Source organism: Pollicipes pollicipes, unplaced genomic scaffold (genome assembly GCF_011947565.3).
Source record: "Pollicipes pollicipes isolate AB1234 unplaced genomic scaffold, Ppol_2.1 Scaffold_4219;HRSCAF=4965_pilon_pilon_pilon, whole genome shotgun sequence".
Classification (NCBI taxonomy): domain Eukaryota; kingdom Metazoa; phylum Arthropoda; class Thecostraca; order Pollicipedomorpha; family Pollicipedidae; genus Pollicipes; species Pollicipes pollicipes.
In genome coordinates, this window is record NW_023596448.1 from 27,558,566 (window position 1) to 27,572,722 (window position 14,157).

The 14,157-nt window shown below is 53.0% G+C and overlaps 1 non-coding gene across 1 annotated transcript; it reads right to left on the reverse strand.

The window, feature by feature from the left end:
* Positions 1-12,475: 12,475 nt before the first annotated feature.
* TRNAK-CUU (transfer RNA lysine (anticodon CUU)) lies at positions 12,476-12,547 on the reverse strand. Its single transcript has one exon. It is a non-coding gene; the product is annotated as a tRNA-Lys (tRNA).
* Positions 12,548-14,157: the final 1,610 nt, after the last annotated feature.

The window sequence follows — 14,157 nt, forward strand, 5'->3', positions numbered from 1 at the left end:
GTAGATTGTAGAGCGATGTGCTTCATCGTAATTTGAGGATAAAAAATTGATTGCAGATCGAGTGGTCAGCAATGTGTATTAATATGGCCAAGCCATGTTTGCTTGGAAATGTTAAGCATTCAGTCAGAATCAATTGGTGATACAATCCATATAACGTGGTTTTTTAGCATGCGCGCTCGCAAGTCCTCGCAACAAAAACCTCGACACCAGGCGTTGCAGGCTCCAAAGTCCGTGGCTCAACACTTGAATCGGTCAGTAACACAAGTTATGTGACGTAATTTTGAGCATGCGTACTCGCAAATCTTACTTTAAAAGACCCCGATGCCAGACGCTGCAGTCTCCATAGGCCGCGCAGCGTCGGTTCCACAGCTGACACTACGCCGTGGCTAACGGGTGGACGAAAATGATGACGCTTCTGAAAGCATAAGCGGATCCTGGGGGGAGGGGGGCACGGGTCATGGCCCCCCAAAAAACTATGAGAGTATGTTTTGCCTCCCCGAAAACATTCCCAGAACTTCATAAAAGTTTCGTTTACTTACCACATGTTTTAACTTTAACTGTCTTAACTGTTTTGTTTTAACTTTTGTTTAAGATTCAAAAGCATTTCGGTGCTTAAATAGTGTCCCTACTAGGTACTCTCGAGAGACACCATGCACTGGACCTCGGTTCCCACACCAGCCAGCTGGCGACGAACGGTTGCCCCCCCTTCCCCCCAAAACTCCAGGCCAGGTCCGCTCCTGTCTGAAATAAGTACCTTTGAACGATTCAGTACACCAAATCTTACATCTGCAAGGCAGTCTGGCCGCCTATTTCACGTGTGCGGTTTTAAGACTGATGATAAGGACGGATTGGCCCTTAAAGCACCGCGAAGTGGTGCTGGAATCTGGTGGCGGAACTAGAAGAGTGAAGGCAGATTCTCTATTTTTCGTGTTTTTGTAACTAGTAATCTGTCCAGAAGACAGATTTACACGGTGCCCGCCGTCTGTTGGCATTTGCAGTGGCCGACGCCGTTCGGTTTTACGGAAGCTGCAACCCAGATCATCGCTGTTCTTACTCTGCAGGTTGCGGCGGGCATGTTCAAAACTTTTGATGCACTTTTTTCATCAATCCACTTTGAAAAAATAAACGTTCATAGGCAAACATGGGATCGCCATGTTTGTGTTTTTTTTAAAATTCATTCCGACCTACTCTACTAAACAATAATGAGATCTCTTCTTCATTTAAAAATAATGAGGCCCCTTTTTTCCTTCCGGGAGGGGGCCCCTTGAATAGAACGCCAAAGGCACGCTCCCAGTTCCGGCCAAGAGCTCGAGGGGCATTCCGCCCCATTGCGAAGCGTCTTCTGGCTGCCATTCTAGGGTCATGGGGTGGGATCTCCCGGTCGATCCGGAAGCAATTGGAAGGATATATAATATCACACTGTTCCCCTCCCTGACACGGGAGGCCTTCTGACTCGCGCAGTTGGTCCCGGATCAGCACAGGAGCCCTCATTGACTCAGCAACATCCCTGATCGCCAAAGGTGGTCCAATAATTGTCACACAGGCTCCAGTGCCCTGTTTTTCCGTTTTTCTCAGAGATATGAGGAATCCCTGAACGTAGATTGGAGATGAAAAGGAGTCCTAAACTTGTATTAACATGGACAATCCATGTTCGTGTTAAAATGTTCAAGATCCAGTCAGAATTGATTACTGACAAAAAAAAAACAATGCAGGATGGTTTGGACGTAAGCGCTCGCAAGTGATAGCAATAACAGCCTGAACGCACGGTGTTGCAGTCTCCATAGGACGCTTGGTGTTGGCCCGCGGCCGTGGCACTGAGCGATGGCCAATAAGCAAACGAAAAAGATGACGCATCTTGAGGACCATGGCTGGTGAACTACGTAAATCGGCATGTATATTTAAATGTGGTGCAAGTGTAAACTAAACACAACCTTCCGTCTGAAAAGTGTAAGGGGCGGGGGCGGTAGTTGACACTGCTGGCCCCTCTGCCCCTCCCCCCCCCTGTTCCTACTCCCATGACTTAGGGTTGTCTAAGCTGCGCCGCAAGAGGTCATTTAACAGGTGAGTGCTCGTGGTTCGAACGTAGGAAACAAGAGCTGTCTCGTTTTGTGACGAGATGTTTTCAGCCGCGTGTTGACGTCACAAAACAAACCTAACGATACATTGCATTAGTGCCTGTATGGCTATTCTGCACTCTATTGGCTATTGCGTGTCTGCCCCAGCACGCCACTGAGGCCCCTGCTTCAGCGGCGGCCGGTCGACCCATCACCCGAGCGGCAGCCGGCCCGCAGGCGGCGCGGCCAGCCGCCGGCTCCCAGCTGCGTCCGCCGCCGAATTTGAAGTTGAATTTGAATTTGAAACGAACGTGACTACACTCAGAAAAGCTAGCAGAGCGTGGTTTCGATCCACGGACCTCTGGGTTATGGGCCCAGCACGCTTCCACTGCGCCACTCTGCTGGGTCATCCGCACGTATGAACAGATGATTTGCCCGTCGTCGTTCGTTTACTCCAAATGCGGCGCCTCACCTGGCGCACCGGTGACCTTCGGCACAGCTAATGAGAGCACAGGCACAGGCTCCGCGGCGACAGGCTCCGCCTGCGCGCAGGCTGACGCCGCCTGGCGGGCGGCAGGCGGCAGTGACAAGGCCGGCGCTGGCGGCGGACGCAGCTGGGAGCCGGCGGCCGGCCGCGCCGCCTGCGGGCTGGCTGCCGCTCGGGTGCTGGGTTGACCGGCCGCCGCTGCAGCAGGGGCCACAATGGAGTGCTGGGGCAGCGCCACAATAGCCAATGGAGTGCAGAATAGCCATACAGGCACTAATGCAACACATCGTTAGGTTAGTTCCGTGACGTCACCACGCGGCTAAAAACATCTCGTCAAAAAACGACGCAGCTCTAGTTTCTTTCTCCCACTCTGGGCACCCACTTTTTTACTGACCTTTTGCGGCGCAGCTTAGACGACCCTAAGTGTTATTGAATAAGGTATGAATGACGTATACTAATAAAACAACAACGTTTTCGTCGACGTCAAAGAGATTATCACACGACCTCCACCACAGCCACCAAATCAAGGCGATGTCATCAAACACGCTCAGGCATTACGCGGACTCCTAGGGGATCTACGACGCGACGGCAGATAGGTCGTAACGAACGGGCTCGCGAGAAGCGAGTCATGACCAGGCTGTACTACTGTGGGGGGGGGGGGGGGCAAGCGAGTAGTGGGCTCAGCTGGCGCCGTGGCTGATGACGTCACCTTTATTCGGTGGCTTTAGCGGAGAGTGTGTGATCTCTCTGGTAATGCTTCGCAAGTTCCTAAACAAAGAGAACTGGAACAGACCGGTAGAATTTGGATAGGGGTTCGTGTTTGCCAGGGTTTGGCGGATCTTCGACAATGGATATCGGCGTCAAACTTCAGCGACACGTGTCAGGCATGTTTATTACTGTACATACGCAACCTGGGATAAACAACGATGTTCAAGATGCTGAAAGGAATCCAGGGGATAGACATGCTGAGACGTGGTGGTAGTTTTGTCGGTTGGCGTCCACGTCATTCTGGTGCCATGCGCTTCCCCGCCCCCCTCCTCCCCAGCCAGTGCATTCCACCAGATCAACCCGGACAATACCGTGCATTTATCACTATGTAAACGTGTGATGTTTGTTGACATTTGGTCATCGTCAGATTCAGTGAACAAGACCATTTTCGGATTTTTCATGTCTTGAATCACCTACAGGCGTAAACAAGACCGAGCCATCAGCTGGCACAGCGTCTGGCAAACGCTCGGCGATTGATTCAGGAGCTCACTACTCACGAGTTGGGGTAAGGTGCACCCGGGCCTCCCCATACACATTGTCCGCTTGGAACTGTCGTAGTTATTGGTAAAATCCATAACTATCCTGTCATCGGCGTGCGCAGACTGCAGTGCCTTACGCACCTGGATGTCACACTTTGAACCTCACGATTCCTGGTGTTGATTTCCTGCCATGTAACTCCCTCTATGCGACATGGACGTCATGTACGCAACGTGCCCACTTCGCCAGTCGGTCTCACTCGAAGCATCGTGCCGATGAAGCCTAAAGAATTGGGGGAGAAGCAAAAGCAGAATTCACGTGGTTTCTTGCCGCGCAAAGCTAGCGACCAGTATTAATTCTCGCTTCGATTGGGAGAGGGGGTTGCAGTTGATCCTTGACCCCCAGCCCACCGTCAAAGCCGCTGCCTCAGTCGTCCTCGGAGACCGCGCCGCTGGCGGATCGGCCGTCGCCCTCGCTGTCGGTGCCGCCGTCCGAGCCGGTGCCGCTGCCGGTCTCCTCCACCGCTGGTGCCTCCTCCTCCTCCTCCGAGGACTCGCCGGCGTCCGAGGACTGGCTGCACCAGCTGGTCTCAGAATCATCGGTGGTGGCGCGCCGGACGGGCGGCGCGTGCGGCGCCGCGGCCGACTCCCGGCGCCGCGAGGGCCGTGCTGCCGGGGCGACGAGGTCAGACGACGGCGGCGGAACCGGGACAGTGAGCCGGTGGAAAGCGCCTGCTTTCGAGATGCCACGAGTAGCGGATAACTTTTTTATTGTTAGTTTTGGCATGTCCTTCTGCATATGGAACAAGCAGTCTTGCATGGAAAGTCAAATGGACACTCCGTGTGGTCTTTGTGCCTCTCGTGCCTGAGTTCCGTATAGGACGTGTGGCTTGAAATGAAGTGGCGCACAAGACGCGGCCCACAAGACGTAGCAGAGCGTGGTTTCGATCCACGGACCTCTGGGTTATGGGCCCAGCACGCTTCCACTGCGCCACTCTGCTGGCGGATAGCCACGGAACTACACAAACGTCGCCTGAAAACAACAACCGTTTTCAAAGGTGAAACGTATGCGACTACACCCAGAAAATCTAGCAGAGCGTGGTTTCGATCCACGGACCTCTGGGTTATGGGCCCAGCACGCTTCCACTGCGCCACTCTGCTGAGCACCTGCGCGAATGAACATATGATTTGTCCGCATGTGCAGATAATTTGTCGAATTATTTCGTCGCGAATTATCTCGTCTCGTGCGTGTAAGCGTTATTTTATAACATGGCAATATCGTATACTCATTCAATACGTGTTGGTCGACGTCTGAGAGATAACCACACGACCTCCACCACAGACACCAAATAAATATTGTCATCGCACACATCAGGCATTACGCCGACTTCTGTGGGACCTACGACGCGACGGCAGAAGGATCGTAACGAACGGGCTCGCAAGCGGCGAGTCGTGACCGGGCTGTACGACTGTGGGGGAGCAGCAGCGGCAAGCGCGTAGTGGGCTGAGCTGGCGCCGTGGTTGATGACGTCACCTTTATTCGGTGGCTTTAGCGGAGAGCGTGTGATCTCTCTGGTAATACCTCGGAGGTTCCTAAACGGAGAGAACTGGGACAGACCCGTAGAATTTGGATGAGGGGGGGGGGGGGTTTGCTGGGGTTCGGCGGATCGACGATGATGGATCTCGGCGTCAAACTTCAGCGAGACGTGTCAGATATGTTTATTACTGCACACACGCTACCTGGGATAAACAACGATATTCAAGATGCTGAAAGGAAACGAAGGGATACACATGCTGAGATTTGGCGGTAGTTTTACCGGTTGGCATCCACGTCATTCCGACGCCATGCGCTCCCCCCCCCCCCCCCCCCCCCCCCCTCCCCCAGCCAGTGCATTCCGCCAGATCAACCCGGACAGTACTGTGCATATATCGCCATGTAAACGCGTGATGTTTGCTGACGTTTAATCATCGTCAAATGCAGTGAACAAGACGGTTTTGGGATTTGTCATGTCTTGGGTCATCTACAGGCGCTCACACGATCGAGCCAGACAGGAGCTCACTACTCCCGTGTTGGGGTAGGGTGCACCCAGGCCTCCCCATGCACACTGTCCGCTTGGAACTGTCGTAGCTGCTGGTAAAGTCCTCTACTATCCTGTCATCGGCGTGCGCAGACTGCAGTGCCTTACGCACCTGGATGTCACACTTTGAACATCACGATTCCGGGTGTTGATTTCATGCCATCCAACTCCCTCCATGCGACATGGACGTCATGTACGCAACGTGTCCACTTCACCACTCGGTCTCACGCCGCCGCCCGAGCCGGGGCCGCTGCCGGTCTCCGCCGCTGGTGCCTCCTCCTCCTCCGAGGACTCGCCGGGACCCGAGGGCTGGCTGAACCGCGGGACCCGGAGAGTCCTCGGTGGTGGCGCGCTGGACGGGAGGCGCGTGCGGCGCCACGAGGGCCGTGCGAGGGCCTCTGGGTTATGGGCCCCGCACGCTCCCACCGCTCCACTCTTCTGGCCGGTAACCGCGGATCTATACGAACGTCGCATGATAATAATAATTGTCAAATTTGAAACGAACGTGACTGCACTCAGAAAAGCTAACAGAGCGTGGTTTCGATCCACGGACCTATGGGTTATGGGGGATTCGTTTTCGCTAGAATTTGGCGAATCGACGACAGTGGATCTCGGCGTCAAACTTCAGCGAGACGTGTGTTTTGCTGGTTGGCGTCCACGTCATTGTGGCACCATGCGGCCCTCAGGCAGTGCATTCCACTAGATCAACCCGGACAGTACTGTGCATTTATCGCCATGTAAACGCGTCATGTTTGTTGACCTTTAGTTATCGTCAAATGCAGTGAACAAGACCGTTTTCGGATTTGTCACGTCTTGGGTCATCTACAGGCGCTGGCACGACCGAGCCATCAGCTGGCACGACCGAGCCATCAGCTGACACAGCATCCAGCAAACACCCGGTGGTTGATTCAGGAGCTCACTACTCACGTGTTGGGGTAGGGTGCTCCCGGGCCTCCCAATACACACTGTCCGCTTGGAACTGTCGTAGCTATTGATCAAATCCTTAACTATCCCGTCATCTGCGTCCGTAGACTGCAGTGCCTTACGCACCTGGACGTCACACTTTGAACCTCACGATTCCGGGTGTTGGTTTCCTGCCATCCAACTCCCTCCGTGCGACATGGACGTCATGTACGCAACGTGCCCACTTCACCGGTCGGTCTCACTCGAACATTGTGCCGATGAAGCTTGGAAAATTGGGGAGAAACAAAAGCAGAGTTTATCTGGTTTCTTGCCGTGCGAAGCTAGCGCCCAACATTAATTTTCGCTTCGATTGGGGAGGGGGCCGCAGCTGACCTTTCACCCCGAGCCCACCGTCCAAGCCGCTGCCTCAGTCGTCCTCGGAGACCGCGCCGCTGGCGGATCGGCCGTCGCCCTCGCTGCCGGTGCCGCCGTCCGAGCCGACGCCGCTGCCGGTTTCCTCCACCGCTGGTGCCTCCTCCTCCTCCTCCGAGGACTCGCCGGCGTCCGAGGACTGGCTGCAGCGGCTGGTCTCAGAGTCCTCGGTGGTGGCGCGCCGGACGGGCGGCGCGTGCGGAGCCGCGGCCGACTCCCGGCGCCGCGAGGGCCGTGCTGCCAGGGCGACGAGGTCACACGACGGCGGTGGGACCGGGACAGTCAGCCGGTGGAAAGTACCTGCTTTCGAGATGCCACGAGTAACGGCTAACTTTTTTGTTGTTAGTCTTGGCATGTGCTTCGGCATGTGGAACGAGCAAAAACCTTCAATTGGAAGTCAAATGGACACTCCGTGTGGTTTTTATGCCACTCGTGCCTGAGTTCCGTGTGGGCCTTGTGGCTTGAAAGACAGCGGCGCACAAGACGCTGCTTACAAAACGTAGCAGAGCGTGGTTTCGATCCACGGACCTCTGGATTACGGGCCCAGCACGCTTCAACTGCGCCACTCTGCTGGGTAACATCCTAGTATGAACAGATAATTTGCCCGTCGTTAATTATCTCCAAATGCGACGCCTCACCTGGCACACCGGTGATCTTCGGCACAGCTAAGGTAAGCACAGGCGGTTCCGCGGCGCCGGGCTCCGGCTGCGCGCAGGCTGACGCCGCCTGGCGGGCGGCAGGCGGCAGTGATAAGGCCGGCGCCGGCGGTGGACGCAGCTGGGAGCCGGCGGCCGGCAGCGCCGCCTGCGGGCCGGCTGGCGCTCGGGTGATGGGTCGACCGGCCGCCGTTGAAGCAGGGGGCACAGTAGCGTGCTGGGGCAGCACCGCAACAGCCAATGGAATGCGAAAATAACCATATAGGCACTAATCCAACGCATCGTTAGGTTGGTTCCGTGACGTCAATACGCGGCTAAAAACATCTCGTCACAAAGCGATCCAGCTCTTGTTTCCTACGTTCGAACCCCAAGCACTCATCTATTAACTGACCCTTTGCGGCGCAGTTTGGACAAGCCTACGTCATGGGTGTAGGGACAGGGGGGCCAGGGGGCCATGCCCCCCTACAGTACTAACCGCCCCCTCCCCCCCCCCCACACTTTCCAGATGGTAGGCTGTGTTTAGCTTACTTCTGCACCACATTTAAATATACATGCCGATTTACCTAGTTCACCAGCCATCTTCCTCAAGTTGCATTATCTTTTTCGTTTGTTTATTGGCCATCGCTCACTACCACGGCCACAGGCCGACACCGAGCCGCCTATGGAGACTGCAACGCCGGGTGTTCAGGCTGTTGTTGCTATGTCTTGCGAGCGCGTACGTTCAAAACCATGTTGCATTGTGTTTTATCAGCAATCAATTCTGAGTGAATCTTAGACGTTTTAAGACGAACATGGATTGGTCATGTTTATACAAGTTGAGGAACTCATTTTATCTCCAATCTGCGTTCAGGGATTCCTCAATATCTCCGAGTGTGTGACAATTATTGGACCATTGTGTTTCATGAGTAATCAATTCTGAATGAATCTTAGACGTTTTAAGACGAACATGGATTGATCATGTTTATACAAGTTGAGGAACCCATTTTATCTCCAGTCTGCGTTCAGGGATTCCTCAATATCTCCGAGTGTGTGACAATTATTGGACCACCTTTGGCGATCAAGGATGTTGTTGCGTCAATGGGGGCTCCTGTGCTAATCCGGGGCCAACTACGCGGGTCAAAAGGCCTGCTGTCAGGGAGGGGAACAGTGTGATATGATATATCCTTCCAATGGCTTCCGGATCGACCGGGAGATCCCGCCCCATGACGCTAGAATGACAGCCAGAAGACGCTTCGCGATGGGACGGAGTGGCCGGGGAGTGGCGGAGCTGTTAACCTGAACTAGTAATGTGCCTGTGGTGTTCTACTCAAGGGGCGCCCCGCCCGGAAGGAATTAAGGGGCCTCATTATTGTTAAGTGGGGTAGAGGTCTCGTTATTGTTGAATAGAAATTAATTTAGCGAATTTAAAAAAAAAACAAACATGGCTTGGCGATATTAATACACATTGTTGACCACTCGATCTGCAATCAAAATTTTCATTCTCAAATTTCGATCAAACACATCGCCCTACAATCTACATTCGCGGTGTCCTCAATATCTGTAACACGTAGATAAAACGTTATTAAAAAGCTTCTGAATTCTATCGGTTTAGAAAGAGTCTACTGAGCCACTGCAAGTACGTACACTGGTATTTTATTCCATGCGGCAGTTAAAGGCCTGATTTCTGCAGTTTATTGACCTTAACACGCGCTCGAGTGGGGGGGGGGGGGGGGGGGGGGTAGCAAATTGGCTCGCCCCCAAAGGTTTTTCCAGAATGGTTTCCCAACGGCGCGGCGCAGCCGCGCTATGTTTTGCATACCTTTAGATAATTCAATAGCGGTTCGTTTGACATCAAAAATTTAGATGTACTTTGTAAGGCCGCGTCAGACGAAGCCATGCATCTCTTGCTTTCTCAGGCAACACAAATATTGAATGAGCAAGTTACGTTGACCTAAGGTCAGATATAAAGGTTAGACCAAGGTCAAAACCAACCTGTTTTATTACTTTAGAGCTTGCTGTATGGGATGTTTCTGGTGCTCATTTCGAATTTATTGACAGCAGGAATCGCATCATGCATCTTCCATGGGCTTGATAGACTCAGAATAAATCATTGGCCTAAAATGACCAGGGTCTACATTTTATTTTTATTTTTTAGAAACACGCTGCCCAGCGTAATCTTTCTCGCTTATTCAACTGCAAAACTCCGAGCAGTCTTACATGGTTTTGGCCACCATGTCCTTCAAAAGGTCAAACAAGGCTACTGACCTTACCTGAACATGTGATGTTTTGCTTTGTAGCAGCTGTCTATGTTCTGGGGCACTTTGGGGACCAACCTGGAACTTAATCTTGTTTGACCTTATTTCACCCGAAAGTCATGACCTAGGAACCTCAAACTTGGCCTCAAGTGAGTTCACGTGCAGGTCAACACGCCCGGTGAATTTGGTGTTTCTAGCTCTCCTAGTCACCGAGATCTCAGAGGGGCGGGGTCAAATTGACCCCCACCCGAGAGAAGGGTATCTAGCAGGCCACTCGGGCGCGTGTTAAACATGTGGACAGAATTGATTTCACGGCAGCCTCTCGTTTCCGCTCTGGTAACAACGTAAAAATAACAATGAAATAAAGAAAATGGTATCCCTCGTTAACAAGTAGACTATACCCGGAGATATTTTTTGTGGGGCGGGGGGGACATCATAAAGGGGCTTTTGTTAACCCTGTGTTCCTCTTGGCAATGCTCTGGGTACCCCATGCCTGCACACAAAAGCAGATCAAGTCATCTACGTTGAATGACGGGCAATTTAATGTCTGTTGGGGCAATTCAAACCTAAAGTAGGCAGCTCCCCGGCGGCATTTTTCTGGGATGGTGTGGTGTAAGGGAAGATAATTCGGAAAAACGTACTGTTGCAGGTGTCTAACACATGTTTTACATCCAATTAGTAGCAATGTTGATCCAGAAACGTGCAACAAAGAAGCCATACAATCATTTAGCGGTCAGTCCTTCGGAGAGAGCCGGGCCAGCAAAGAGGCAACCGACGGCGGACGGGAGCAGGGCTCATACAGGAAATATATGACAGAAGGGCCTTCATTCTGTGGCCTGGTTTCAAAAGAAGAACCTCCCGTTCTATGGCTCTGGTCACATGGTTTTTGGCAGTTTCAAGCTTCCGAATTAGTTTCCGCATAAAATGCCGCGACAAGTCTTATCTCCTGAAAAGCAGCCAGCGAAATAAAGGCGTATGCAAAATCTGTTGTGCTGTGAGCCATCGATTTACTTTCAAAATTTTCACCAGCCTATGCTCAGGCCATATTTTGGCATCTCCTTTGTTGAGACAGATGGCTCCTAAATGACCCAAAATGCCTACCCGCTCGTGGAATTTCGGCTCCCCAAGAAAGACAACGTTGAAATGGACGAACAACCTTGAGAAGCTGGATAGCCCTATTTCCCGAGTGACATAGATGAGTCGGGTAGGCCGGAGTGTGTACCAGTGAGAAAAAAAACTCTAGATGCATATCTAGAATAGCAGTCATTACATTTAAATGTAGTGATAACGTTCATCTCTACTACCCCGCCCCCCCCCCGCCCCGGTCATCGGACTTGTTCTCCCGAAAAAAGTTCCTGCAGTACGCCCTGAGCTCGGCCCCCACTTTTTGAAACGTTCCTACGCCTATATATATGCCCTAAGTATTATCGAATAAGATACGAATGTCATGCACTCATCAGATACGTCTTGGTCGACGTCAGAGAGATAACCACATGACCTCCACCACAGCCAAAAAATAAAGGCGATGTCATCAAACATGCTCAGGTATTACGTGGACTTCTGGGGTACCTACGCCGCCACGACAGATGGGTCGCGACGAACGAGCTCGCAAGCAGCGAGTCGTGACCAGGCTGTACCAATGTAGGGGAAGAGCGGCGGCATGTGCGTAATGCGGCTCAGCTGACGCCGTGGTTGATGACGTCACATTTATTCGGTGGCTTTAGCGGAGGGTGTGTGATCTCTCTGGTCATTGCTGGGAAGTTCCTCGACAGAGAGAACTGGGACAAACCAGTAAAATGTCGGTGGGGGGTTTGTCTCCGCTACGGTTTGGCGAATCCACGACAATGAATCTCGGCGTAAAACTTCAGCGATTCGCGTCAGATATGTTTATTACTGCACATGTGCTACCTGGGATACACGACGATACTCAAGATGCTGAAAGAAAACGAGGGAATAGACATGCTGAGATTTGACGGTTGTTTTCTTGCACGACGGCGGCGGGACCTGGACAGTCAGCCGGTGGAAAGTGCCTGCTTTCGAGATGCCACGAGTGGTGGCTAACTTTTTTGTTGTTAGTTTTGGCATGTCCTTCCGCATGTGGAACAAGCAGTCTTCAATGGGAAGTCAAATGGAAACTCCGTGTGGTTTTTATGCCGCTCGTGCCTGAGTTCCGTGTAGGACGTGTGGCTTGAAATAAAGTGGCGCACAAGACGCCGAACACAAGACGTAGCAGAGCGTGGTTTCGATCCACGGACCTCTGGGTTATGGGCCCAGCACGCTTCCACTGCGCCACTCTGCTGGCGGATAGCCACGGAACTACACAAACGTCGCCTGATAATAATAACCGTTTTCAAGTGTGAAACGTACGCGACTACACCCAGAAAATCTAGCAGAGCGTGGTTTCGATCCACGGACCTCTGGGTTAAGGGCCCAGCACGCTTCCACTGCGCCACTCTGCTGAGCACCTGTGCGAATGAACAGATAATTTGTCCGCATTTGCAGATAATTTGTCGAATTATCTGCAGATGCGGCGCCTCACCTGGCACACCGGTGACCTTCGGAACAGCTAAGGAGAGCACAGGCGGCTCCGCGGCGCCATGCCCCGCCTGCGCGCAGGCTGACGCCGCCTGGCGGGCGGCAGGCGGCAGTGACAAGGCCGGCGCCGGCGGCGGACGCAGCTGGAAGCCGGCGGCCGGCCCCGCCGCCTTCGGGCCGGCCGCCGCTGAAGCAGGGGCCACAGTAACGTGCAGGGGCAGCACCATAATAGCCAATGGAGTACAAAAGTAGCCATGCAGGCACTTGTTCAACGCATCATTAGGTAAGCTCTGTGACGCCACCACGCGGCCAAAAACATCTCTTCAAAAAACGCACCGTTCTAGTTTCTTCCTCCAACTCCGAGCACTCACCTGTTTAATGACCTTTTGCGACGCAGCTTAGACGACCCGAAGTGTTTTTGGATAATGTATGAATGGCGTATGCTCATCAAAAAACGACGTCTTGGTCAACGTCAGAGAGATTACCACACGACCTCTACCACAGCCACCAAATGAAGGTGATGTCATCAAACATGCTCAGGCATTATGCGGACTTCTGGGGTAGCTACGACGCGACCGCAGATGGGTTGTAACGAACGGGCTGGGAAGCAGCAAGTCGTGACCAGGCTATACGACTGTGGGGGAGCAGCGGGGGCATGTGCGTAATGCGGCTCAGCTGGTGCTGTGGTTGATGATGTCATCTTTGTTTGGTGGCTCTGGCGGAGGGCGCGTGTTGGTCTCTCTGGTCATTCCTAGGAAGTTCTTCGACGGCGAGAACTCGGACAGACCCGTAAAATTAGGGTGGGGGAGGGGGTCGTCTCCGCTACGGTTTGGCGACTCAACGACAATGGATCTCGACTTCAAACTTCAGCGAGACGTGTCAGGTATGTTTATTACCGCACATACACTACGTGGGATAAATGGCGATGTTCAAGACGCTGAAAGGAAACGAGCGATAGACGTGCTGAGATTCGGTGGTAGTTTTGTCGGTTGGCGTTCACGTCATTCTGGGGTCATGCGCCCCCTCCCCCCTTGCCAGGCAGTGCATTCAACCAGATCAACACGGACAATGCTGTGCATGTATGACCATGTAAACGCGTCACAATTGTTGACGTTTAGTACTCGTCAAATGCAGTGAACAGGGTCGTTTTCGGATTTGTCACTTCATGGGTCATCTACAGGCGCTGGCACGACCGATTCATCTACGACACAGCGTCCAGCAAACACCCGGTGGTTGATTGAAGAGCTTACTACTCACGTGTTGGGGTAACGTGCACCCGGGCCTCTCCAAACACACTGTCCGCTTGGAACTGTCGTAGCTGTTGGCAAAATCCTCAACTATCCCGTAATCGGCGTGCGCAGACTGCAGTGCCTTACGCACCTGGGTGTCACACTTTGAACCTCACGATTCCTGGTGTTGATTTCCTGCCATGCAACTCCCTCTATGCGACATGGACGTCATGTACGCAACGTGCCCACTTCGCCAGTCGGTCTCACTCGAAGCATCGTGCCGATGAAGCCTAAAGAATTGGGGG